The sequence below is a fragment of the Bos grunniens genome, chromosome 21, assembly GCF_055505025.1.
Source record: "Bos grunniens cultivar Pamir isolate PY7600 chromosome 21, Bosgru_T2T1.0, whole genome shotgun sequence".
Classification (NCBI taxonomy): domain Eukaryota; kingdom Metazoa; phylum Chordata; class Mammalia; order Artiodactyla; family Bovidae; genus Bos; species Bos grunniens.
In genome coordinates, this window is record NC_141185.1 from 55092086 (window position 1) to 55118163 (window position 26078).

Here is a 26078-nt window from a genome sequence, read left to right on the forward strand (position 1 = left end):
GGAATGGCTATCCACTTTAGTATTCTTGCCTGGAGAATTTCATGGACAGAGGAACCTGGCGGGTTATAGTCCATGGGGTCACAAAGAGTCAGACACAACTGAGTGACTAGCATTCTTGGTCAAAGTGTAAGCCTTCCATTACCAAATGGCAAGACTCCTGTAGGAGAGCCGAGAAAGCCTGTCTGCTCTCCAGGTCATATTTGAAAACTACTAGAGGAGAGGAGATTGTTGGAGAAGGCAATGGCAACCCACTCCAGTACTCTTGCCTGGAAAATCCCATGGACGGAGGAGCCTGGTAGGCTGCAGTTCATGGGGTCGCTAAGAGTTGGACACGACTGAGCGACTTCACTTTCACTTTTCACTTTCATGCATTGGAGAAGGAAATGGCAACCCATTCCAGTGTTCTTGCCTGGAGAATCCCAGAGACGGGGGAGCCTGGTGGGCTGCCGTCTATGGGGTCGCACAGAGTTGGACATGACTGAATTGACTTAGCAGCAGCAGCAGCAGAGGAGATTGTTATTATGCCGTAGGAAGTCCTTGGTAGGCCAAATGATCTTCTGGAACACAGTTAACCCCATCCTATGTGTCTGTTTTCTTAGAAGACAAGTTTTCTTCTTCCTTAAGTATCTGTGGGTTCTTGGGCATGTGTTTTCATGGAAGCTTGATTTGACTTAAAATTGTCCTTCTCTTCAAATCATACATGGACCTCAGAGCAGAGAAGTCATTTTTAAAACTCCATGTTCAAAGGGTCTGGCACAGCAACACTCCATGAGGCTTGGCTGCTGGCCTGGTTGGCTTTATGCTGCGCTCACCCGGCTCAGCAACAAGCTGGGGTGGACCAGTGGCTTACTCGTTGTGGATGCTCTTCTCTGCCTGCACATGAGGGTGCTTCATGGAAGTCAGCCCTTCTGTAGGTGCCGCTTCATTCAGGTCTGTTCTGCAAGGCCTCCAAGGTCTACCCATTCTGGGTACCAGGATCCTAAAGGCCTAGGGAGTTAACAGCCTTTGGTTGAAGTTATTTCTCCTCAGTAGGAGGAAGCAGCATAATGTGATAAAAAGGGGAATGAACCCCAAATCACATAAGCTGAGCTCAAGGTGCATCTTTGGTAATTACTAATTGGGTGAGCAAAGTACTAAATGTAATCTCCTTTAAGGCTCTGTTTGTCTTTACAGTAAGATAAGCAGTACCTATTTCAGAAAGTCATAAATATAAATGAATCTGGATCATAGTAGTCCTTTGGTGAATGATAGCTATACTTAATCTTCCTTCTTTGAATTTCAAAATTTTAATGAAAAAAATGTTTAAGAAAAGTGAACCCATGCTCTTTTTAAAAAGCTATCTCAAGGATACACATTTATATTTGGTTTCCTAATAGGTTGACATAAGCTTAGACACATCTTCATAATGTATGTTTATGCATATATGTTTCTATATCCAGACACTAGGTGCCTGAGGGTGCATATGTGTACACACACACACACACACACACACACGCATGCACAACACCTCAAATTAACTGCAGATGTGGTATTTGGTTTCAACATTAATTTTCAGCCCCTCCTCACTAAGAAATTATTATTGCTAAACTGAATTAACATCACTCTGTCTTTTATTGTAAACACACCTGCTGGTAAGAGTCTTCCCAGGGCCCCTAAGTCAGCAGTTCTTAAACTCAGGTGCTGGCTGAGCTGCAGCAGCAGCCCCAGTTCACTAGTTGCTGTGAGAAACAGAGCACCATCTTCCTTAGACAAAACTAGTAAGCCACTTTAGGATTTCATCCAGCATCCAGACAAGAGAAGGAATGCCATGCCCAGCTCTGTATCCCCAGTGACGGCAAGAACCATTTGCCACACCTGTGGGATAACACCCACACTCAGCTCTTCTGGCATATTTGGTTGCTAACTAGATCATATCACTAATCGAGTTTCAGTGGAATTATTCATGCATGTGTCTTTCTCCTGTGCAAGACCATGAGTTTCTGTGTATGTGGAGCATGGACATTTCTGTGTCTCTAGTGTCTAGCCTGCATTCTATGGCTCCTGGCACATACTTGATTAGGATGGATGAATGGATGGACATATGGATGGATGGACAGATGGATGGGTGGCACTTTTGCTGTTTTGGCTGTCTTAGGTTGGACAAAAAATTGTTCAGGTTTTTCTGTAGGTGTTACAAAAAACCTGAATGAAATTTTTGGCCAACCCAATATATCAACCTTGATCCAAAGTCATAGGAAAATTTTTTAAAATAATATTTACCCTATTTTTAAAGATTTTCAAGTATTATCTTCTCCATGACCAGAGACTGAGTCTTCTGACAATCAGCAGCATGTGGTTATGCTGCCCTGTATACCATTCTTGTGTCTATCAGTTTTTACTTCAGGACTATCTTCTGCCCACTGTAACACTACTTCTGCTGCCAGGCATTCTTCCTAGAAGGGGATCAGAATATGCCGGCCCAACACGTGCCACTTTGATGTAAAGATTATTTTGAGCTAAAGGAAATTGAGAAATTGCAAACACTGGAAAAGCTTCCTAACCTTACCCAATCTGTCTAAAACAAGGGCATAGTTTTTCCTTACTGAAGGTGCCCACCTCTCACATCACAAAGAGAACAATCCTTAAAAAAAAAAAAAAAACACACATTTATTTATGTATTTATTTGACTGTGTCAACTCAGATCCCTGCAGCACAGTTCAGTTCAGTCGCTCAGTCATGTCCGACTCTTTGCGACCCCATGAACCGCAGCACGCCAGGCCTCCCTGTCCATTACAGACTCCCTGAGTTTGCTCAAACTCATGTCCATTGAGTCAGTGATGCCTTCCAACCATCTCATCCTCTGTCATCCCCTTCTCCTCCTGCTCAAATGTTCCCAGCATCAGTGTCTTTTCAAATGAGTCAGCTCTTCGTATCTGGTGGTGGGACCGAATGCCATGATCTTATTTTTCTGAATGTTGAGCTTTAAGCCAACTTTTTCATTCTCCTCTTTCACCATCATTAGGAGGCTCTTTAGTTCTTCTTCACTTTCTGCCATAAGGGTGGTGTCATCTGCATATCTCAGGTTATTGATATTTCTCCCAGCAATCTTGATTCCAGGTTGTGCTTCTTCCAGCGCAGTGTTTCTCATGATGTACTCTGCATATAAGTTAAATAAGCAGGGTGACAATATACAGCCTTGACATACTCCTTTTCCTATTTGGAATCAGTCTGTTGTTCCATGTCCAGTTCTAACTGTTGCTTCCTGACCTGCATACAGGTTTCTCAAGAGGCAGGTCAAGTGGTCTGGTATTCCTATCTCTTGAAGAATCTTCCACAGTTTATTGTGATCCACACAGTCAAAGGCTTTGACATAGTCCATAAAGCAGAAATTGATGTTTTTCTGGAACTCTCTTGCTTTTTTGATGATCCAGCAGATGTTGGCAATTTGATCTCTGGTTCCTCTGCCTTTCAGCTTGAACATCTGGAAGTTCATGGTTCCCGTATTGCTGAAGACTGGCTTGGGGAATTTTGAGCATTACTTTACTAGCGTGTGAGATGAGTGCAATTGTGCAGTAGTTTGAGCATTCTTTGGCATTGCCTTTCTTTAGGATTGGAATGAAAACTGACCTTTTCCAGTCCTGTGGCCACTCCTGAGTTTTCCCAATTTGCTGGCACAACAAACTTTCACAGCATTATCTTTTAGGATTTGAAATAGCTCAACTGGAATTCTGTCACCTCCACTAGCTTTGTTTGTGTGATGCTCCTAAGGCCCACTTGACTTCACATTCCAGGATGTCTGACTCTAGGTCAGTGATCACACCGTCGTGATTATCTGGCTAGTGAAGATCTTTTCTGTACAGTTCTTCTGTGTATTCTTGCCACCTCTTCTTAATATCTTCTGCTTCTGTTAGGTCCATGCTATTTCTGTCCTTTATCGAGCCCATCTTTGCATGAAATATTCTGTTGGTATCTCTAATTTTCTTGAAGAGATCTCTAGTCTTTCCCATTCTGTTGTTTTCCTCTATTTCTTTGGACTAATCACTGAGGAAGGCTTTCTTATCTCTCCTTGCTATTTTTTGGAACTCTGCATTTAAATGAGTGTATCTTTCTGTGCCTCGCTTGTGGCTCAGATGGCAAAGCATCTGCAGCACATGGGATCTTCACTACATCAGGTGGGATCTCTTGTTGCAGCTTGTGGGCTCTGTAGTTGTGGCGCACAGGCTTAATTGCCCTGTGTCATGTGGTAATCTTAATTCCCAGACCAGGGATCAAACCCATGTCCCCTGCATTGCAAGGCAGAATCTTAACCACTGGAGTAACAGGGACATCCCAAGAACAATCTTTATGAGCAGAGATAGCTCTGGGATGTGTCAAGCACAAACAGAAGCTTACTAAATAACTCCTAACGTCCCCTCGTTCAGTTCAGTTCAGTTCAGTCGCTCAGTTGTGTCCAGCTCTTTGCAACCCCATGGACTGCAGCACGCCAGGCTTCCCTGTGTATCACCAACCCCCAGAGCTTGCTGAAGCTCATGTCTTTTGAGTCAGTGATGCCATCCAACCATTTCATCCTCTGTTGTCCCCTTCTCCTTCTGCTTTCAATCTTTCCCAGCATCAGGGTCTTTTCCAATGAGTCTGTTCTTCACATCAGGTGGCCAAAGTATTGGAGTTTCAGCTTCAGTATCAGTCCTCCAGTGAATATTCAGGACTGATTTCCTTTAGGATGGACTGGTTGCACCTCCTTGCAGTCCAAGGGACTCTCAAGAGTCTTCTCCAACACCATAGTTCAAAAGCATCAATTCTTCGACACTCACCTTTCTTTATAGTCCAACTCTTACATCCATACATGACTACTGAAGAAACCATAGCTTTGACTATTCAGATCTTGCTCAGCAAAGTAATGTCTCTGCTTTTTAATACGCTGTCTAGATTGGCCATAGCTTTTCTTCCAATGAGCAAGCCTTCCACCCCACCCCACCAAATATTTATCTTCTCATAGTTTACCACTCCTAGAAGCCCAAACACCTTTTCTTTGTCAAGTCATGTCTTCACAATTTATCACCCTTTGTTAAAATGGTATATAAACTTCTGAGTCTAACTGCCTCTTTGGAACTTCATTTCTTTTCTGTGAACTCCTTGTGTACATGTCAAGATTAGCATCAAATAAAATGCACAGGCCTTTTCTTTGGTTACTCTTTTTCAGTTTAATTTGCAGATGCAATTTGCAGAATCTAAGAGGGTAGAGGCAATTGTTTCCTCTCTTACACCCTTTGTTATCTCTTTCCTGACCTTATTTTGGACTGTGGGAGCTCAAAATAAACTGTAACATAGGTGTCCCCAGAAGGAACTAGAAGGCTTGTAAATGAGCACCTTATCTAATTAATATACAAGTATCTGAGAGATTGAGCTACTTTGAAAAGTTTCTCAGACTCTGAGACAGTACTTTGTAGCTGCCAGTTCATGACTGTTCTCTTGAGTCTCCTTTCCCTTCCCCTCTCTTCTCCCTTCCCCTCTCTAACTCCCTTACAGTTCGGTACCTTTCTTTGTCCTTGCCTCCTCCCTTTTCCATAACTCCTGGGGTTTTGGTTAGAGACCTCACATCAGTCTCTAGGATGTGCTAATCTGCTGATTAGAAAGGCCCCCCCACCCCCACCCACCCGGGCCACATGGATTTCCTCCTCAACGTGTCATCAACCCCAGCTTAGCTTATTTAATGACCCAGTCCTTCAAAACCAGTGACTACTGAAATCACAGCCTTTGACTGGCTATTATCTGCCCACCACCTTCCCATTTACAACAGTCACTGGAAACTAGACAAGGAAGCTTCAGCATCTAAAATCAATGCCTAAGAGACAGAGACAGGGAACAAAAATACCAAGGGGGAAAAGCAGGAGAAGCTGGGAGGAATTGGGAGTTTGGGATTGACATATATACATTATTGATACTATATATAAAATAGAAACTAATGAGAGCCTATTGTATAGCACAAGGGACTCTACTCAATGCTCTGTGGTGACATGAATGGGAAGGAAGTCCAAAAGGGAGGCGATATATGTATATGCATGTCTGATTCATTTTGCTGTACTGCTGCTGCTGCTAAGTCGCTTCAGTTGTGTCTGACTCTGTGCGACCCCATAGATGGCAGCCCACCCTGGCAAGAACACTGGAGTGGGTTGCCATTTCCTTCTCCAATGCATGAAAGTGAAAAGTGAAAGTGAACTCTCTCAGTCGTGTCCAACTCTGTGCGACCCCATAGACAGCAGCCCACCAGGCTCCTCCATCCATGGGATTTTCCAGGCAAGAGTGCTGGAGTTGGGTGCCGTTGCCCAGACACTAATACATGGAGAAGGACATGGCAACCCACTCCAGTATTCTTGCCTAGAGAATCCTGTGGACAGAGGAGCCTGGTGGGCTGCTGTCCGTAGGATCGCACAGAGTCGGACATGACTGAAGTGACTTAGCATGCATGCATTGGAGAAGGAAACGGCAAGCCACTCTAGTATTCTTGCTTGGAGAATCCCAGGGACAGAGGAGCCTGGTAGGCTGCCATCTATGGGGTCACACAGAGTTGGACACGACTGAAGTGACTTAGCAGCAGCAACAGCAGCAGACACTAATACAACACTGTAAAGCAACTATACTCCAATAACATTAATTTAATACAATTAAATTAAAAAAAATAAAATCTATTCCTGGAGGATCAGGCCTCATTGTTATTAAGCAGTAAGCTCCCCCAAGGACTGGAAGGATGTTCAGAAAATGTCTTTAGCTGTGTCCGTTGAAGGGACATGGAGGCAACTCCTACCACTCCTGCTATCTCAGCAGCCACTGGCACTGCCTGGGAAGAACCTCGGAATCCAGGGCTCCTGGAATATCCCCACACTCCCAACACCCTTCAGTGGCCTTACAGAAGGTGGGTCCCAGTGATGAAAATGGAGTTGCTGTTTTTAGTTCTCACTCCCCTCTTTATTTCCTAGGATTTACAGGAAGAAAGGAGCAGGGGAAGAAAGTCAACTTTACACCATAATCTTCAAGACAGTTATCTTCCCTTTGAATATCAAAGTGACTACCAGCAAGATTTTAACCCTCCTACCCATTTTCCCAAAACTGGAGGGGGACCTTTGTCCCCATGCTGTTAGTCTTTTATTTGTCTAGCCATCTTCAGCAAATGTTAAGTGTTCCCTACTGCCCTTGGCACCTTTCATCTTTTGTGATCAAGTCCAGACACTTACAGCCCAAAGGAGGATCAGGTCAAATGTGCACTGACCCCAAAGTAGGCTTCACCCAGGCCCTACTTTGCTATCTGGTGGGTTATACTGCACAGCCTAGAAGGAGACGACCTCAAGAGCGTTTATACTCCCTTCATTCAAAAAGGGAGAGTAGGACTTCCCTTGTAATCCAGTGGTTAAGACTCTGTGCTTCCAATATAGGTGGCATGTGTGCAATCTCTGGTCAGGAAACTAAGATCCCATATGACACAGCCAAAACTGAAAAAAAAAAAAAAGAGAGAGGCAGAGAGGGGGTAGTTGGGGGGTGGGAGGGTGTCAGTACCTACAGTGATTAAACATGGGCTCAGGAGTCAAATTGCCTAAATTTGAGGCCCAGTTCTGCCACTGCCATCTCTGTGGCTTTACACAGACCACCAGCTTATCTCAAACTTCATTGTCACATAGAGCTGTGGGAGCTGAACTGAGCTCATCTGGGTAAAAGCTTTCAGTGCAGGGCAAGCTTTCAATGTCAGGGGTGACACCTGGAGCTCCCTTCTGTCTCCCACTACTCTTCCTCAAGTTCTCTTAATTCTCCAATGTCAAGGCAGAACCCATTTTCCAGTGCCAAAGACAAACCTCCCAAATGATGTTACCCAGCTCCCAATGCATGAAGAAACATTGGCCCCTCCCTATCTGACAGTTTCAAATTAAGTTTGCTCACCCCTGGGAAAGGTGGGGAAGGGTAGAGACCAAGTGGGTGGGTCCTTGTCACTCTGCATTCCCAGTCGTGCCAGATTGTTCTTGTTGTTCAGTCACTAAGTCGTGTCCAACTCTTTGCACCCTCATGGACTGCATCATGCCAGGCTTCCCTTCCTTCACTATCTCCTGGCATTTGCTCAAACTCATGTCTATTGAGTCGGTGATCCCATCCAACTATCTCATCTTCTTCTCCTCCTGCCTTCAATCTTTCCCAGCATCAGGGTCTTTCCCAGTGAGTCAGCTCTTCACATCTAGTGGCCAAAGTCTTGGAGCTTCAGCTTCACCATCAATCCTTCCAATGAATATTTAGGGTTGATTTCCTTTAGGGCTGACTGATTTGATCACCTTTCTGTCCAGGGGACTCTTAAGTGTCTTCTCCAGCAGTGCAATTCAAAAGCATCAATTCTCCAGTTCTCATTCTTCTTTATAGTCCTACTCTTACATCCGTACATGACTACTGGAAAAACCATAGCTTTGACTATATAGACCTTTGTCAGCCAAGTGATATCTCTGCTTTTTAATATGCTGTCTATATTTGTCATAGCTTTTCTTCCAAGGGGCAAGCGTCTTTTAATTTCATGGCTGCAGTCACCATCTGCAGTGATTTTGGAGCCCACGAAAATAAAGTCTATCACTGTTTCCATTGTTTCCCCATCTATTTGCTATGAAGTGATGGGACCAGATACCATAATCTTAGTTTTATGAATGTTGAGTTTTAAGCCAGCTTCTTCACTATCCTCTTTCACCTTCATCAAGAAGCTCTTTAGTTCCTCCTTACTTTCTGCCACTAGACTGGTATCATCTGCATATCTGAGGTTGTTGATATTTCTCCTGGCAATCTTGATTCCAGCTTGTAATTCATCCAGTCTGGCATTTTGCATGATGTACTCTTCTCTAGTGGCTCAGATGGTAAAGAATCCACCTGCAATGCATAAGACCTGGGTTTGATCCCTGGGTCAGGAAGAGCCCCTGTAGAAAAAAATGGCAGCTCATTCCAGTACTCTTGCCTGGGAAATCCCCTAGACAGAGGAGCCTGGCAGGCTACAGTCCATGGGGTCACAAAGAGTCCGACACAACTGAGTCACTATCACTCCATTCTGCATGTAAGTTAGATAGGCAGAGTGACAATATACAGCCTTGACATACTCCTTTCCCAATTTTGAAGCAGTCAATTTTGCCAGGTTGGTAGTAGAAGATCCTTATCCTCGTAAATGCTCCATAGAGGAGGGTGAGAAACACCGTGAAGTTGTCATGTCCTGGCCTTGCAAAGAGTTACAGGGATGGTTTTGGCATCCCTGTAGATGGCATCCCTCTAGAGCACTTTATCCCAAAGCTATCAGCATAAAAGAGAATATAAAGAAGATAATCCTGAAAATCCTAAAGCCTTTTAAGAGGGATTATCAGACAGGAAGGAGTTTCTTAGACTCTGAAAAGACAGTTCATGGTTGGAAAAGCCCTGGATGATGAGTCAGAAGACAGGGGTTTCGAAACAAACTTCAGCTTTAAGAAGGGTGGCCTTGGAACTTCCCTGGTGGCCCACTGGTTAAAACTGTGCTCCCAAAGTAGAGGCACAAATTCAATCTGTGGTTGGGGAACTGAGATCCCACTTGCCACACAGTGGGGCCAAAACAAAGGAATTGTGGCCTTGACCAAGACAGCTAAACACAGGGACCATAGTTTTCTCAACTCTACATGAAGGGTAATAGTTCCTTGTTCAGCAGTTTGCTGTGAAAATTTGTGGGGATCTGTGTGAAAGACACTTAAAAATTATGATGTACCATACAATATTATTATTATAAATAATAATGAAAGTCAAAAGGAAAGTCTGAAACTTAGAGTTCTTCAGTGTTCTCAAAATTGTCTAAGAATACAGGAATTTTTTTTTAGGTCAGTGTTTTTGAAACTTTATTTAACATGACCATCAATAAGAAAAGTCATTTTACATTAGGAGCCAGGATACATATAACACATATCTGTGTATGTACATGTGTATTAATTCTCCAGAGAAACAAGACCAATAGGTATACAGAGAGATTTATTTAAACATTGGCTCATGTAATTATGGAGGCTGAAAAGTTTGATGATCTGCTCTCTATCAACTCTAAAGAAATCCCAGGAAGCCAGCATGCATGCATCCTAAGTTGCTTCAGTCGTGTCTGACTCTGCTACCCTATAGACTACAGTCTGTCAGGCACCTCCGTCTATGGAATTCTCCAGGCAAGAATGCTGGAGTGGGTAGCCATGCCCTTCTCCAGGGGATCTTCATGACCCAGGGGTCGAATCCACGTCTCTTACGTCTCCTGCATTGGCAGGGGTGTTCTTTGCCACTAGCACCACTTGGGAAGTCCTCCAGCAAGCTGGGGGTGTAGATTATAGTCTGAGTCTGAAGGCCTGTAAACCAGGAACATCAAGGACAAAGACTGATGCCACAACTCAATCAGTCAGAGGCTGAATTCAGATTTTCTCTACCTTTTTGTTCTATCCAGGGCACTAACAGATTAAATGATGTTCTCCCACTTTGGAGGAGGGCAATCTGCTTTATCCTTATGGCAGAAAGTGAAGAACTAAAGAGCCTCTTGATGAAAGTGAAAGAGGAGAGTGAAAAAGTTGGCTTAAAACTCTACATTCAGTAAACTTAGATCATGGCATCCGGTCCATCACTTCATGGCAAATAGATTGGGAAACAGTGACAGACTTTATTTTTTTGAGCTTCAAAATCACTGCAGATAGTGACCATAGCTATGAAATTAAAAGATGCTTGCTACTTAGAATAAAAGCTATGATCAGTTGTTTGTCGGTTGCTTCATTTGCTATTATTTTCTCCCATTCTGAAGGCTGTCTTTTCACCTTGCTAATAGTTTCCTTTGATGTGCAGAAGCTTTTAAGTTTAATTAGGTCCCATTTGTTTATTTTTGCTTTTATTTCCAATATTCTGGGAGGTGGGTCATAGAGGATCCTGCTGTGATGTATGTCAGAGAGTGTTTTGCCTATGTTCTCCTCTAGGAGTTTTATAGTTTCTGGTCTTATGTTGAGATCTTTAATCCATTTTGAGTTTATTTTTGTATATGGTGTTAGAAAGTGTTCTAGTTTCATTCTTTTACAAGTGGTTGACCAGATTTCCCAGCACCACTTGTTAAAGAGATTGTCTTTAATCCACTGTAAGCAACTCCTACAGCTCAACTCCAGAAAAATAAATGACCCAATCAAAAAATGGGCCAAAGATCTAAATAGACATTTCTCCAAAGAAGACATACAGATGGCTAACAAACACTTGAAAAGATGTTCAACATCACTCTTTATCAGAGAAATGCAAATCAAAACCACTATGAGGTACCATTTCACACCAGTCAGAATGGCTGCGATCCAAAAGTCTACAAATAATAAATGCTGGAGAGGGTGTGGAGAAAAGGGAACCCTCTTACACTGTTGGTGGGAATGCAAATTAGTACAGCCACTATGGAGAACAGTGTGGAGATTCCTTAAAAAACTGGAAATAGAACTGCCTTATGATCCAGCAATCCCACTGCTGGGCATACACACTGAGGAAACCAGAAGGGAAAGAGACACGTGTACCCCAATGTTCATCGCAGCACTGTTTATAATAGCCAGGACATGGAAGCAACCTAGATGTCCATCAGCAGATGAATGGATAAGAAAGCTGTGGTACATATACACAATGGAGTATTACTCAGCCATTAAAAAGAATACATTTGAATCAGTTCGAATGAGGTGGATGAAACTGGAGACTATTATACAGAGTGAAGTAAGCCAGAAGGAAAAACATAAATACAGTATACTAACGCATGTATATGGAATTTAGAAAGATGGTAACGATAACCCTGTGTACGAGACAGCAAAAGAGACACTGATGTATAGAACAGTCTTATGGACTCTGTGGGAGAGGGTGGGAAGATTTGGGAGAATGTCATTGAAACATGTGAAATGTCATGTATGAAACGAGATGCCAGTCCAGGTTCAGTGCACGATGCTGGATGCTTGGGGCTGGTGCGCTGGGAAGGCCCAGGGGGATGGTATGGGGAGGTTGGGAGGGAGGAGGGTTCAGGATGGGGAGCATGTGATTTAAAAAAATAAATAAATAAATAAAATAAACAAACAAAAAAAAATAAAAAAAATAAAAGCTATGATCAGTCTAGACAGCATATTAAAAAGCAGAGGCATTATTTTGCTGACAAAGGTCTGAATAGTCAAAGCTATGGTTTTTCCAGTAGTCATGTACGGATGTGAGAGTTGGACCTTAAAGAAGGATTAGCACCGAAGAAATTATGCTTTTGAACTGTGGTGTTGGAGAAGACTCTTGAGAGTCCTTTGGACAGCAAGGGGTACTGGGGAAATGAACACATTTTCAATAGGTTTCCCATGTTTTTCTACATTTGCTTCTTTTTGTCCCCCTTCTCTACAAGGATGATGTTTTAAAAAATTAATGCACATTAAATTAAATGTGCATCAATTAATCACATTTAATCAAACCAGCCCATCCTAAAGGAAATCAGTCCTGAATATTCATTGGAAGGACTGATGCTGAAGCTCAAACTCCAATATTTTGGCCACCTCATGTGAAGAACTGACTTATTAGAAAAGACCCTGATGGTGGGAAAGATTGAAGGCAGAAGGAGAAGGGGACAACAGAGGATGAGATGATTGGATGGCATCACCAACTCGAAGAGCATGAGTTTAAGCAAGCTCCGGGAGTTAGTGATGGACAGGGAAGCCTGGTGTACTACTGTCCAGGGGGTCGCAAAGAGTCAGACACAACTGAGCAACTGAACTGAACTGAATCTGCTTTACAAAATCCACCAGTTCAAATGCTCATCTCTTCCAGAAACACTCTCACAGACATCTGAGCAGCCCTTGGGCCAATCAGGTTGACACCTGAAATTAACCATTACAGCATTCAAAAACAAACATTTCATAGTGTAATACTTACCTTGAAAATAAAATGGACTCTGATATGTCCCATTGTTGTTGTTCTACTTGAAATAAAATGCTGATCATTAATCTTTAAAATGATTTTTTAAAACACCGATAGGTCGAAACTACAACTTGAGAAACACTAGTGCAAATTAGTAGATTAGATTAGTAATGTAGGTTTACTATCTGGCCTCTAAAGAGCAGTCCAGGGGGTCACAGAGAGGCAGACACAACTGAGCAACTGAACAACAACAACTCTGAAGGGCTCGATAATAAATTTTAGGCTTTGTAGGCCATAGAGTTTCTGTTGCAGAAGACAGTCACAGACCATGCATAAATGAATGAGAACGGCTGTATTTCAATAAAACTTATTTACAAAAACAGGTGACCAACCCACCGGCCATAGTCTGCTGACCCCTGGTCTAGATGAACTAAAGTTTTTTCAGGCAAAAACGTGCTAAATGACTATGAGACCGTAATGCAGATAATCTTAAAAACCTTCTGGGTCTCTAAGACCTTGCAGAGCTTGCTGACAACCTCAGTTTGGCCTCCTGTATCAATCCACTCTCCCAGAGAGAGAGAGTTCTTCCAGCAGCAGAAATAGCCAGCCCTGTGTCTCATGACAAGTACTCCTCCCAGTGCAAATCAGCAACCTGGCATCTGGTCATGAATTGAATTAGTGTGAGTCATTGCCCGAGAGCCTGATCAGACTTGAGTGATAAAAAGAGTCATGTTCCAGAGCCTACAAAACCAAGGACTGGATTCCAAAATGTCTCATCTCATGAAGCACTGCCTTCCCAGTTCTGCTTCTTCCCCCATGGCCCCAGCCTGGAGAAACAAGACTGGCAGAGTATGAACTGTGGAAATCTAAACAATTGTGCACTGGCATAGGAACTTCCGGTTTCATTTGGTGTTCAGTTGCTAAGCTGTGTTGAACTCTTTGTGACCGCTTAGACTGAAGCATGCCAGGCTTCCCTGTCCTTCACCAACTCCCAGAGTTTGCTCAAACTCACGTCCATTGAGTTGGTGATGCCATCCAACCATCTCATCCTCTGTAACCCCCTTCTCCTCCTGCTCTCAATCTTTCCCAGCATTAGTTGGGTCTTTGACTAGGAGGAAGGAAATTCCAATAATGTCTCTGGAGAAGGACACATTTTAACCAAAGCTTCTTTTTGGCAGTCTACAGAATCTTTTAGTTTGACCTTCCAGAAAGTCATCGTGTCTTTATTTCAAAGTGAGCAGAGGGACTTCTCTAGTGGCTAAGACTCTGAGTTCCCAACGCAGGGGGCCCAGGTTTCATGCCTAGTCAGAGAATGAGATCTCACATGCCACAATTAAAGATCACATATGCTACAACTAAGATCTCATGCAACCAAGTAAATAAATAAATATTTTAAAAAAGAAGTGTCCAAGCTATAATTAAAAAATAATAATAATGAGCAGAGCATAGCCCGGTGGCTTTTGACACAAACAACCTATTGTCCTGCAGCTCCACTCAAGAGAACCAGTGATTTTGACCTCTGTTGGCACCTTAAAGGCATAGGGTTTATTATGAGCTCACCAAGGGGTCAGAAAGCTCTTTCATAAAGGACCAGATAATAACTGGTTTAGGTTTGCAAGCCCAGAGGCAAAAGCAAAGACCTATACAAGCATTTCAAATGTAATCATTTAAAAATGTGAAAATCATTCCTAGTTCATTGGGCCCTACAAATACAAGAGGAGAGTTACATTTGGCCCATAGGCAGTAGTCTGCCAACCCCTGGTTTAGAGGAATGGAGCGCAGAACAGTAGCATAGCAACATTCTTCAAGGGGAAAAACAATGACAGATTTGGTTTTTGAAATATATCCTTTCAAAGTCATTGCCCTTTTTAATGGGTAGTATTAACTGAAGGGAATTTATTATACTGGAATAAGGATAGTAAAGTAATGCTCAAAATTCTCCAAGCCAGGCTTCAGCAATACGTGAACCATGAACTCCCAGATGTTCAAGCTGGCTTTAGAAAAGGCAGAGGAACCAGAGATCAAATTGCCAACATCCGCTGGATCATCAAAAAAGCAAGAGAGTTCCAGAAAAACATCTATTTCTGCTTTATTGACTATGCCAAAGCCGTTGACTGTGTGGGTCACAATAAACTGTGGAAAATTCTGAAAGAGATAAGAATACCAGACCACCTGACTCATCTCTTGAGAAACCTATATGCAGGTCAGGAAGCAACAGTTAGAACTGGATATGGAACAACAGACTGATTCCAAATAGGAAAAGGAGTATGTCAAGGCTGTATATTGTCACCCTGCTTATTTAACTTATATGCAGAGTGCATCATGAGAAACACTGGGCTGGAAGAAGCACAAGCTGGAATCAAGATTGCCGGGAGAAATATCAATAACCTCAGATATGCAGATGACACCACCCTTATGGCAGAAAGTGAAGAGGAACTCAAAAGCCTCTTGATGAAAGTGAAAGAGGAGAGTGAAAAAGCTGGCTTAAAACTCAACATTCAGAAAACTAAGATCATGGCATCTGGTCCCATCACTTCATGGGAAATAGATGGGGAAACAGTGGAAACAGTGTCAGACTTTATTTTTCTGGGCTCCAAAATCACTGCAGATGGTGATTGCAGCCATGAAATTAAAAGACACTTACTTCTTGGAAGGAAAGTTATGACCAACCTAGATAGCTTATTCAAAAGCAGAGACACTACTTTGCCAACAAAGGTCCATGTAGTCAAGGCTATGGTTTTTCCTGTGGTCATGTATGGATGTGAGAGTTGGACTGTGAAGAAAGCTGAGCGCCGAAGAATTGATGCTTTTGAACTGTAGTGTTAGAGAAGACTCCTGAGAGTCCCTTGGACTGCAAAGAGATCCAACCAGTCCATTCTAAAGGAGATCAGTCCTGGGTGTTCTTTGGAAGGACTGATGCTAAAGCTGAAACTCCAATACTTTGGCCGCCTCATGCGAAGAGTTGACTCATTGGAAAAGACTCTGATGCTGGGAGGAATTGGGGCAGGAAGAGAAGGGGATGACAGAGGATGAGATGGCTGGATGGCATCACTGACTCAATGGACGTGAGTTTGAGTGAACTCCGGGAGTTGGTGATGGACAGGGAGCCCTGGCGTGTTGCAATTCATGGGGTCACAAAGAGTTGGACATGGCTGAGTGACTGAACTGAACTGAAGGATATTTACTAGGTTAAAAATTAAGGACATAATTTAATATTAGAAGGTCTTAAAAATAAAATTATATGGTTAATCTTCTTATAAATATTCTTTATGATATAGTGTAAAAATATGATATTTTAATCTTGTGGATTTAGAACAGGTACTAGTCAATAAGTTGAAGGTACAGGTATAGTCCTATAGAGTAAAATTCCATGAAAATTCTATATTCTTGAGATCCATACAATGAGGTGAGAAGGAAAAAATGTTTAGAATCTGGCTAGAGGAGCAGAAGTCACCATGTAGACTGGACCTGGTTGTCCTATTATGGACCCTTGAGCGCATGATAATGATATATAAGAAGCGAAGCCACATGCAGATAAGGTAGAAAGAGAACCTAGGATGAGCTTCACATGGTCTTCTGAGTCCCATTGGAAGGGGGTACTATAGTGGGGTTAGGTGGAGAACAAAAAGTGAAATTGTGAAAAACTAGGATGGAAAATATAGGAAAGAAGCTGTGTCCTTATTAATGACAACGTTTAGGGCACTGAATATGCCTGCCAAACCATCCATCTTCATGATTCCATGTCATCCCATCTGTTCTGATCATCACCATTCCTGCTGGCCTGAGGCAGTGTAACAAGGAAGAGAATCGAATAGAGATTTTAGTTAAGGAGAGGAGCATGGTCTTTGCTGGGAAAACAGACACAAACCCCAGGGCTGAAAGATGAGATGGGGCTCAAAGTTGGAGAATGGGTATAATGATCTAAGCCAACAAGAGCAATAATGTATATAAATACAGAATCAGAGCCAGTAGTTCAGGACAAAGGTCTTGGGGATATAATGTACGGCATGGTGGAAATGGCACCCCACTCCGGTACTCTTGCCTGGAAAATCCCATGGACTGAGGAGCGTGGTAGGCTACAGCCCATGGGGTCGCAAAGAGTCGGACACGACTGAGCGACTTCACTTCATGGTGACGATAGTTAATAATACTGTATTGTTATTTGAATGTTGCTAAGAAAGTAAATCATAAAAGTTCTCATCACAAGAAAAAAAATGTGACTATGTATGGTGACAGATATTAACTAGGCATATTGTGACCATTTCACAAATATACAGATATTGAATTATTATGTTGTATACCTGAAATTAATATAATGTTAAGTGTTAATTCAGAGAAGGCAATGGCACCCCACTCTAGTACTCCTGCCTGGAAAATCCCATGGATGGAGGAGCCTGGAAGGCTGCAGTCCATGGGATCACTGAGAGTCGGGCACGACTGAGTGACTTCACTTTCACTTTTCACTTTCATGCATTGGAGAAGGAAATGGCAACCCACTCCAGTCTTCCTGCCTGGAGAATCCCAGGGACGGGGGAGCCTGGTGGGCTGCCATCTATGGGGTCACACAGAGTCGGACACGACTGAAGCAACTTAGCATCAAGTGTTAATTATATCTTGATAAATAAATAACTAAAAAAAATATAAGTGATCACCATGAGAAACAGATAATCGTCCTTAAAAAAGAAAGCAGCAGAGAAGCACGTTAATGTGAGCCTGACATTCTAGACATGTTTCCCCCTTGAGGTATTACTATACTGAAGCAGCTCAGAGCCAAGAGACTAAGAGGTAGAGTATAAAGTTGTGTCTAAGAGGCTGAGCGGCTGAGCAAAGATGTTGGTAATCTCACAGAGCTGGGAAGGCAGACATTCAAGGTCAGAGCTCACCAGATAGATGAAACCCTGGAAAGCACACTAGAGCAACAATGAACTGGAAACAGACTATCCATCCTAAAAACTGAAACCAGTCTTCAAACTGCTCAATCACAAACTGGATTGCAGAGATCTGACTCAATTCTGCCTACCAGAAAGGAAAAATAAACTCTTTGTGGAATGTCAGCCAGAGTCTCATATGATCTTGATAATTTCCCATATATAATATTTGACTCTCAATAAAGAAATTATCATGCATTCTAGGAGTTAAGAAAAGTGACTAAAAACTAAAAATCAAGAGAGAAAACAGAAAAGATGACAAACTTGATAATTCATTTTGAAAAGAGACTAATGAAAGTATAAAAATTAAGGACTAATTAAGTTAATTAGTAGATGAGCAGATTAGACACAGTAGAAAAGAGGATTAGTGAACTGCAAGATAGGTCAATAGAAAATATTCAGATCAACTAATGTAGAGAAAAAAGCATCAAAGTGTGTAAAAGTTTATATTAGACCTGAGATACATTAAGAAGATCTAATATTTGTAATATTTGGATAATAGACCTGAGATACATTAAGAAGATCTAATATTTGTAATATTTGGATAATTCATATACCAGAAGGAAATGATTAAAAATTGGAACAGGAGCAATATTTGAAGAGATAATTGAGAATAAAGTCAGAAAAGTGAAAAAAAGCGTGAAATCAAAGATTGAGAAAGTTATTTGAACTCTATACAGAGTTAAAAAAGAAACTTCTTACAGACAAAAATATTCTAAGACCAGATGACTTGAATACAGATTGACTAGATTATCTTCAGTGATAAACATACGTATAAATTCTGGATGTAAATGATGAATGTATTTTTTCTCATGCCTCACAGAACAGACAGGAGCTTCTTTTCCTGCATCTTGCTTCAATTCTTGACCAGCAAAACACATGCGAAACCTTCCAAAGCAAACTCCAAGGCCAGATGTCTCCACTGAGGAATAGTTACAAATATTAAAGGAAAGACCACAATAGTCTTATATAAGATCTTTTAGAGAATAGAGTGAATACTTTGTAATTAATACTATGAGGTCAGTGTAATTTTGATTCCCCATACTGGCAATACATTATAAGAAATGAAAATTACAGGTACATCTTTCTCAAAAAACTATTGTTTCACACAGAGATCAAGGGTATATTAAAAAAAAAAAAAAAACTTGCCTTGCTAAATTTATTTAAAATATCACATTAGGATCAATTTTAAACTTATTCAAAGAATAAATATTGGTTTAAAATTCAGAAATCAATTGATTCAATTCATCCTATTAATAGAAGAAAGAAAAACCAAATAATTTTCTCAATAATGAAGAAAAAATATTTGACAAAATTCAACCCTGATTTGTTATTTAAAGAATAATCTTTTAGTAAACTAACTATAAAAAAGGAGCCTCCTTACTTGACAGCATATCTACAACACACACAAAACAAACATCATATTTAATGATCAATTATTACAATTTTTATTGGCAGTTAGGATGAAGACAATGACTCTGCCCTCTCCATTCCTGTTTAATATTGTATTGAAGGCTGTGACCTCTTCAGTATATTACTACAAAATAAACATAATGGATTAAAAAGGAAGAAAATAAAGTTGTTACTCACAGACAACATGATTTGACACACACAAAAAGTGTTTAAAAATATATAAATCATTAGAATTAGTAAATAAATTTAGTAAGGTGGTTAGATAAAAATTAATATAAAAAATAAATTTATTCCCATTGTCCAGCATCCAACAATTTTTACAAATGAATTAAACAAATAATACCATGTAGGATAATATCCCCAAAGTTCTAATGCCTAAAAATAAACAATATGCAAGGCTTTTACAATGCAGAAGAACAATATTAAAAGAATACAGATGAAACCTAAATAAGTGTAAGACTATATCCTGTTTCGTGGATTAGCAGAGACAAATGTTGCAAATTTGTTGACTTTTCCAGGTTGATTTTAATACCAGGAGGTTTATTTTTGGGAACTGAGAATCTGAATTTCGAATTTCATATGGAAATGCCAAACACCAAAGGTAGCCAGAATAAACTTGAAATACTTCCACCAACTGATGTCAAAACTGGTTATAAAGGCATTGTAATTAATATATTAATTAGCGCAAGAACAGACAAGTAGGCCAGTGAAACAGAGTAAAAAGCCCATAGAGTTATACATAAAACACACTTGCTTTATGACAGAATTAAAAGAGGATATTGTTGACAATAATGATGCTGAATCAGCTTAAGATTTATATGAAAAAATAAAACATGGTAAACCAAAACATGAGTCTTACCTCAACCCACATACACAGCTCAAGTTTTAATGGACTGTTGAAGGTGCAGAAGGATATCTTTAGGACTATTTGATTTAGCAAAGATTATTTACACAGTAAAATATAGGCACCATTTATAAGGGAAAACACATACATTGGCCACTTTTTGAGAGAGTGGAATTACAAACCACATTTGGAGAATATATTTTAATCTATATTACGAACAAAAGACTCATAGCCAGAACCCAAAGAGAATATAAGAATAAAGAAAATATTGATAGAAACATAAGAAAAAATATATTGAAAATCAGAAAAAAGAGTTGAACAGTCACTATTAAAACATTAATAATCACTAGAATAGGTAAAATTAAAAGGATTAATTATCAAATTAATCAAAATTAAAAGGATTAATTATCATATCAAAATGGTCAGTTGTAGAGAAACTGAAATCTTCATACATTTCTGGTAGAATGCAACTTCTCCAGAAAACTGCATGGCATTACCTGCTAAGGCTGAACGTATTTATACTCTGTGATTCAGCACTTCCTTTCCTAGGAATAGATAGATGTACCCAACAGATATCAACATACAGGTTCAGCAGTAGACATGATTAAGAATACTCACAATGACTTTATTGATAATAGCTAAAATAACCATCTGTAGAAGAAGGAATAAATAAGTGGAATGTTTTACAGCAATGAGATGAATGAGTTCCTTCTACATGAAAAATATGAATAGATCTTATAAAAAGAATAAGCAAAAAACCTGCTTTATTTCACTTATATGAAGCTCAAATATAGATGAGGCTAATCTACGGTATTAGAAATTAGGAGAGGGGAGACTGGTAGAACGGCATAGTGGGAACTGACAATACAGTGACCAACTGACCTGATTTACCTGGGACTGAGACTTTAATTAGGGTATTCAGTGTTAGAACTGGGTTAATCTCAAACAAACTGGAATGGTTTGGTCACTATAATTGGCAGGATTTTGTGTGGTGCCTCTGCTGAGTTGTTGATCTCTTTCTACACCAGAGTGGCACTTACATGGCAATCACTTTGTGATAAGCTATCTGGCTATACCTGCGTAACCTGTTGTCTTCCTTTTTTCATGTATGCCTCACTAATAAATTTACTAAGCAAACGATCTAGCATTTATGCGTAGGGTATACAGAAAATCATCCCCAAATCCTATATTGATTTATGTGTGCTTTTTCTACTGATTGGAAAGACTCTTCCTCATTAAGCTCATGCTTATTCACTCACTATATATTTGATCAGTACCTACCACCAGGTAAGTGCTGTTCCAGGGCCTGGGAATACAAAAGCAAGCAATGCTTGTATTCTTGGGGAGCTTTCATTCAAGGAGCAGGAACAAACAAACAAACAAAAAAACATTACAAAACATACTAATATATAGCATGCTGCTGCTGCTGCTGCTGCTAAGTCACTTCAGTCGTGTCCGACTCTGTGGGACCCCATAGACGGCAGCCCACCAGGCTCCCCATCCCTGGGATACTATTAGATATAAAAGTGTAATCAAAAAATTAAAAATGAAGAGGGTCAATGTTTAGAGGGTCATGAGAAACTGATGTTCAGGAAAGGGTGGGTCATAGAAGGCTCTTCCTTCCTTTCATAGAAGGAGGTGACATTCAGTAGAGATCTGAATGAAGTGGAGGAACAGCCGTGCCAGTATCTTAGGGTAAAGAGAGAAGGCGAATTCCACGTGGAGGGAGCGATGACTATAAAGTTCCTGAGATTGGAGCATAAAATCCATCACTTTTGAGTACTTATTACAAATAAAACTATCCATTTAAAGTCTGCCTTTCCTATGACCCACTGATAGCTTCATTAGGGCCAGGAACATATCTGGCTTATTCACCAAATGTTCCCACTGTCAAGCATGGTGTGCGCACTTGCCCAGTATCTGTAAAGAGAACAGATTACAACACTATGTTTTTGCATATCCTTCGGTTTGTTCCTGGGCTATCTCTTCTGTCCCAAGAATCTGTTTATTTGTGCCTTGGTCTCTCACACTGCTTTAATTGCTGTGGCTTTAGAGTTTGTCTTGACATCTGATGATATGGACCACACACTGGAGATATAAGCATAAGTAAAAATAGACAGATGTTGTCATTGTCCTCATGACGGTAAACTCCTGGTAGGATGGTGGAGGGAGGAAAGCTTAACTTCAAAGGCGAGATTGGCAGTGTTATCTAGGTCTTGGGGCGTAAGTGCAGAAAATTGAGAACTAGAACAGCTTGTCTGGATAAGCAGGTTGAGGATTTGACATGGGAAAGTCTTCCAAATAGGGCTCAGGGTTTTTATTCGAGGTGAGTTTCTTGGGAGCCATGTGTAGGTTCTAAAAAGGGCGTGTGCTATTTCCAGTCCCCAAACCAAGTGGCGAGTGTTAGTATCTGTGAAGCAGAGCCCAGAATAAATTCCTGCTGAGAGGGTATGACTGGTGTGGGGCACAGTGTGATCTGTCCATCTGATCCTCACGAAGTAGCAGCCACACAAACAGCTCAGACTGTCCCTCTGTGCCCTTGCTCTGAACCAGTGCAGACCTGGGGCCCAAGGGTTAAGTGTGGATTTTTAAAAATTAAGCAGCTATCTGAGATGGCCTGATGCGATAACCCAGTAGCGCCCTTTGGCTGGGGCTTGAGTCTCCCCAGCCCCAAACGTGGATAGTGTTGCTGGCTGCCCCAGATTTTAGAGGGTGAGATGGCAAGAGGTGAAAATGTCAGTGTCCTTGGCCAGGAGAGGATGCCAAGGCAGATTTAGAAACCTCAGCAAGGCCATGCACAGGAAAGTAATCAGACATGTATTTCAGTCTTTGCACCTTGGTTGCAAATTATTTCCAAAATCTTATGCTTATGTCCTGCTCTCTCACCACCAGCTTCCAATCCAACGGGTAAAACTGGGTCTATCTTTTATGTTTCATGTTTTGGTCTCAAGTTTGAGCCTAACTGAATTTCCATAACCCAATTCATGCTCTATCTGATCTTTTAAGTTCATTAATTAATTTTTGGCTGCACTGGGCCTTCACTGTTGTGCACAGGCTTTCTCTAGTTGCAAGTGAGCAGGGCCTGCCCACGGTTGTAGTACCTGGCTTTCTCACTGGGGTGGCTTCTTTTGTAGTGGAGCATGGGGTTCTAGGCACATGGGCTTCAGCAATTGCAGCACACAGGCTCAGTAGTTGGGGCACACAGACCCAGTTGACCCAAGGCATGTGGAATCTTCCCAGACCAGGGATTGAACCCATGTCTCCTGCCTTGGCAGACAGATTTTTATACACTGTGCCATCAGGGAAGTCCACGCTCTATATGACCTTCACCGACTATTTAAGTAAGCAGGATAGTTTTATAAAGCTAATAACTACCCAGTTTTGTATGATGAGTTTTCATAAAGCAAGACGGCACTGTCATGAAGTCTCACCAGCTCCTTGCTGCAGGCAAGCACGGACACCTCACCTGCAGGGAGCCGGGCATGTGAAGTGTCTTAGCTGGGGTCTTAGGGAGGTAGGAGAAGATTGTGGTGGTTTCTAATATTCGCCAACTTGCTATGAGCCTCCACGTAGACTTGTTACTGGCGCCTCATTACCATCTTCATCCCTACGTGCTCAGATTCTCTTTTTCTCATGGAGAAGGGATTTCCAAGGAAGAAAAGCACCCTTGGCCCTTCCTGGATTGTCTTCCAGGAACAACAACACATCATGGGAATGTGTTTGTGTGCCACCACCTAGCAGGGCCAGCAGACAGCACCCCCACAGTGGTCCCAGTCCCCCCATCAGAGCTTGTTGACAGACCTGCTCCTGTGGGACACTAGGCAGTGTCCTTGTCCTTTCTAGGGGGCAAAGAATCAGTAGTGGTTGATTGAATGGATCAAAGGCATAGTCTAAAGGTACAAACTGAGTTCTCCAGGCCAGAATACTGGAGTGGGTAGCTGTTCCTTTCTCCAGGAGATCTTCCCAACACAGGGATTGAACCCAGGTTTCCTGCATTACAGGTGGATTCTTTACCCGCTGAGCCACTAGAGGGGACAAGGAATCACTAGTGGTTGAGTGAATGGATCAAAGATGTTGTCTAAGGGTACAAACTTCCAACTAGTAGACAAGTTCTGGAGTTCTCAATGCATAGTACAGTGAATACAGACAATGATATAGTCTAATCACCACATTTTACTGGGTCTTACTTATTGCCACCAAAATGAAAGAAATGATAATTATGTGATGTGATAGAGGTGCTAAGTAAAGATACAGTGGCAATTATATTACAGCATACAAGTGGCTCGGAGGTTAAAGCATCTGCCTCCAATGCGGGAGACCCAGGTTCGATCCCAATCCCCTGGATAAGGAAATGGTAACCCACTCCAGTATTCTTGCCTGGAGAATCCCAAGGACGGAGAAGCCTGGTAGGCCACGGGGTCACAAAGAGTCGGACACGACTGAGCGACTTCACTTTACTTCACTTCATACAAATGTATCAAGTCAACATGGGGTATACCTTAAAATTACAGTTATATTTTTAATGTATTTCAATTTAAAAAAGATGAATGAGAGAACCCCACAAAGTAGGGGGATCAATTAAAGGGTCTGGGATGAAACTTCTGGCCTTAGAGATGACAGAGCTCATTCAAGTCCAGCCTCTGGGCTCACAAACCCTTTCACCTTGCGAGTTACTTTACCCTCTCTTTGCCTCCACTTCTTCCCCTGTTTGGAGAAGCAAACACCTACTTCACAGAAGGGTTGTGAAAATTACACTTGGCAATGTGTATAAAGGGCATGGCCTAGTACCTAGGTCCTGAGGCAACACATGAGCAAATCCACCGTGGAGAACTAGCTGTGACTCCAGCCATGGTGCCTGGCCTGCTCTGTGTGTGAATATTGTCAAGACCCCCATCTTTATCTTTTTATCTGGGATCAAATCAGTGATTAAGAAATATTCGCCTTTTTTATGTTGTTGAGTCACCAAGTCATGTCCATGTCTTCCCAAACCCATGGGCTGCATATATATACACCTTTTGTAAGGACCTTTTATATATCTTAAAAGAAAAAGAAAAAAAGCCTTTAGCATGTGTCTAATCACTGAATCTCTTCCTTACCTCTGTATGCCTCAGGCTCCACTCTTCCTGGTGTACAGTTCAGTCCTGTTTGCAACTGTCTGTTCATGGCCTTAAAAACAAATGATCAAGAAATGTTAGGGATTGAAGTAAAAATAAAATAGCACACATTACAAGGATACAGCTTACTGAATTTTATTCTTCACCCCTTACTAATCCCATTATTCTCAATGATGCCATTATTCTTACCCTTCTGGGGCAGGAATAATTGATTATCTATCTATAGATTCCACGTAGACCTCTATTATTATGGTTGTATTAGTAACATAGGAGGAAAGAGTGGTTAACAAAAGTACTAAGATTTGTACCAGAAGGAAATGATCAGGAGCTTCAGACTTAGGTAAACAGGGAGAGACAAGGGGCAGATGAATTCCAGCAAGTTAATTTGTGTTCACCAAGTCTCCCAGGTTCCAGAGGACAAGGATGTTGGAAGAGCCTGGAAGTCAAGCTGCAAGGTAAGGATAGAGGGCTGCTCTCCATGTCCTCACCCTGACCACATGTTTGATGTGAGAATGAGGTCATCGTGTGGGACCACCATCATCGTCCATGTTCTGAGAGTTGACCAAAAGTCAGAATCTTATGCAAGATTGTGAACCAGAGTTAGATCCCACTAGAATTTAGCTCATCTTTGAGATCTGATCAAAAAAGCAAAACAATTAGGCTGATGGTAACAGGACTCATCCTCTCACAGCCTGTTGAAGAGAGGCAGACATAGAAGTGGAGACCTGGAGAAAATATTGAGTTACTGGCCATATGCTGGAGGTTCCAGGAGATTCATATGAGGAGTTCAAGATAGGCCATGGGCATTCTCAAACCACATTTGGCAATGGAGGGAGCAGTGATTTCTAACTTCCTTGGAAGAGAAAAGTTTTTACCCATCATCGGAATTTTTTAGCTTAGCTTCCA

General features: G+C 41.5%; 1 protein-coding gene and 1 long non-coding RNA gene across 2 annotated transcripts in view; one reads left to right on the forward strand and one right to left on the reverse strand.

Moving 5' to 3' along the window:
* Window positions 1-26078, forward strand: part of LOC147349747 (uncharacterized) — a 168600-nt gene that overhangs the window by 78405 nt on the left and 64117 nt on the right. The gene's annotated exons all lie outside the window — the stretch shown is intronic.
* Window positions 19226-26078, reverse strand: part of LOC147349748 (uncharacterized) — a 75788-nt gene continuing 68935 nt past the window's right edge. The window contains exon 4 of the mRNA XM_086365342.1: window positions 19226-25224. The gene's annotated coding sequence lies outside the window, so the exon portion shown is untranslated. The remainder of the gene's footprint in view (window positions 25225-26078) is intronic.